The following is a 2,992-nucleotide window of genomic DNA, read 5'->3' on the forward strand; positions in this document are numbered from 1 at the left end:
CCGTCCTGCGGGTGGGGGTCCCAGCAGCGGGCGCGGGTGCGGGCTGGGGTATTTGCACCTGTTGGCCGCAGTGCCTGGCTTGGAGCTGGTGCCTGGCCTTCTTCAGCTCCCGGGGCTTTGCAAGGGTGGGAGCGGGCCAGAGCTGGAGGCACGTGTCCGAGCCACAGCAACATCTCTGCGGCTGTGCCAGTGGGAAGGAAAACACCTGGGTGTTTCTACCTCCTCGCTGCGCCACCACCCTCTGCCTGGCTGGCTCAGGATCACGTCTGCCGTGGTCAGGATCAGCTCTGCTGCTGGGCAGCATTGCAGCTCTGCCTGCGAGCGAGAGAGTCGGAGAAGTCACAGGGAAATCCCCCCAGGATCTGCCTTTGTAGGTCCCTGCAGCACCGAATGTTGAGCAGATCCAGGCCTATTCCTGCCCAAGGTTTGGGTAGAAGTGGGGAGGAGAGGGTCCAGAGGGGCTAGGCTCACAGAGAAGAGTGAAAAGAGGTCTGTGGCCCACAGCAGACCAGTCTCCCTGGTACCCACACCGATGTTCCTCATCTCAGCATGCTGGCAGCTTCTCCCCATGATGCTGCTGAGCCCTGGGTGCCCGAACCCCAGCCACCCTGCAGTGCAATAGAAGGGTGGCTGGTGTGTGGACTTGCTGTATTTCCCCCCAAATCTGGCTATCCTGTGTGTTCACAGTCACCCACCTGCACTGCGCTGCTGCTGCTGCAAGATCCCAGTCCACCTCCCTGTTTCCTGTCGTCTCCCAAGCCTACCCTGAGTGCCTTCTGCCACTGCCTACTGTGTGCCTGGAGCCTGGACAGTGTCACTTCTGTCACGACTTGTGTCAATTCTCAGCTCTGCTTGCCTCCCTGTCCCTGCTAGTGCTGCACAGCTGGACCCTGCCTGCACGTCCAGGGCTGAATGGCTTCACCCTGAACTCAGTCTCCAGACTCCACTGCCTTTCCACAGGCCCCATTGCTCCCCAGATACCCCAAACTTGCTCTGCACTGTCCTGACCCCTTTTTGCCCGTGCCCCATGCCCTGCCTGACCTGGCTTTGTGGGGTGGGACTTCACCTTCACATAGAACCTGGGATGACGTGGGGCCCTGCCAGACTTTGGGAGTCCCCCTTCTCCTGGGGAGGGAGGACCAGGGGCAGTCTTGCCTCATAGCAGCCCAGAAACCTGAGCAGCCCCTGCGTCCCCACATGTCCTTGGGGGAAGATGTCTCCAATGCTATTTGTGTCCATCCCCCGAGGCAAACAGAACCACCACCTGTCTCATGGTGACCTAAGAGGTACAGGGGCCTCGACCTTGCTGCCAGGCTGCACCGTGGGGCTATTTTTAGGTCGCCCCCACAGGGGAGCTAAATCTGGGCACAGGCGGGAGCTGCCTGCAAACACCCGGCTCCACCGAGCCCTGCCAGCACCGGGGGCTGTCACAGTGGGTGGTGGGAAACTTCCCAACGCCTTCTCTTCCCTTGCCCCCAGACCCCTGCACCCCTGCCCTGATCCTTGGGTGACACCCATTCCCCTCAGTCTTCTCTTTTGGATCTGCTCCTTACTGCTTCATTCCTGCAGCAAAACACTGAGCCAGAAAGCACTTCATCCTCTTAGTGCCCATGGACACATCTTTCCCAGCTTCATGCTCCTCTCTGCATGGGGGAAACTGAGGCATGGAAGCAAGGCTGGTGCAGCTGGAGTGAGAATTAAGCCTGTGTTAGGTGCGAATGGGGAGAGAGCTGGTGGCTAGCACGGAGGCACCCCGGGAGAAGGAAACAGGGCAGAGCGTCCAGATGCAAACAGAGCCAGCGGTGCCTGCATGGCTGCAAAATCTCCGTCCCATGGCAGAGCACACGTGGCTTGTGCTGGGGTTAGGGGGTGCCAGGTTAGTGGTGGGTGGTGGCGGCGGGTGACACACGGGTGGGCGTGCGCGGCGCAGCTGGGGCGGTGTGGCGGCTGGGAGCGCAGCAGGGATGCAGCACAGGGGGGCTGTGTTTGTTAGGGCTGGATGTGTCACAGGGGGGATGAGGTGCGAGGGGTGGATGTGCTGCTTCGGGGTGAACGTGCCATGGCATGGCTGGCAGTGCGGGGCGGGTGTTACGGCCCACGGAGGGTGTTGCTGTGGGCATGGGGGGGGTGGTGGCTTTGGGTGCAGGGGTGTTGCAGCAGCTGTGGGAGTGGGGTGGTGTCTGTGGCAGCTGGGGGGTGTGGGATGGGTGCTTCTCGGGGGCTGTGCGTGCAGGGTGAGCTGTTGTGGTGTGCAGTGGTGGCCTGGGGAGATGGGGGTGTGGGGCCACAGGTCTGTAGCCAGAGGTCTGACTGTTACCTGCCCCACAGTGTGTCCTCAGTGAAAGGCCCTCCCAGCAAATGAAGGGTCGGTGGGTGCTTGGGCTGGTGCACCCTTAAACAGGCACCCACTCCCAGGGGGATGCATCAGGAGTGTGCGTGGACCAGAACCCCCTCATGTGCCAGGAGCTGGCTCCCCGATCTGGGGGAAAGGATGTGCCTGGTCCCCACAGGCTGCCAGGGGGCCAGGCCTCCTCCCTGCCCTCCCCAGGCTGCTGGGTCTTTTGCCCTGCAGTGCTGTGCCTTACTTAGAGCAGCATTAGAGAACCTGGGGGCATTGGGGTGGGGTATCAACACGGAGGAGAACCCTGGGACCTCAGAGCCCCTGGCAGCCTGGTCCCAGGTCTCGGTCCAAAGGGCATGAAGCAGGGCTGGGAGGAGCTGTCACAGCTCTACCATGGCTCTTGCACATCTCTGCACACCCTGCCAATTGCTGCCTGCCTGGGGTGAGGGGGACGAGGCTGCGAAGGCAGCAGGCTCTGCTTAGGGGACATCGCATTCCACCTCCTTGAGCTGGCTGCAGATGGCCACGGAGGTCTGGCAGCATCCTCTTGTCCCCTCTCCCGGACAGACAGCACATGCCAGAACTGTGGCACTGCTGGGACTGCTGCTGCGAGATGATCTATTTGCCATGGGGCAGAGAGCTCTGTGGCTG

Source organism: Geospiza fortis, unplaced genomic scaffold, assembly GCF_000277835.1.
Source record: "Geospiza fortis unplaced genomic scaffold, GeoFor_1.0 scaffold878, whole genome shotgun sequence".
Lineage (NCBI taxonomy): Eukaryota > Metazoa > Chordata > Aves > Passeriformes > Thraupidae > Geospiza > Geospiza fortis.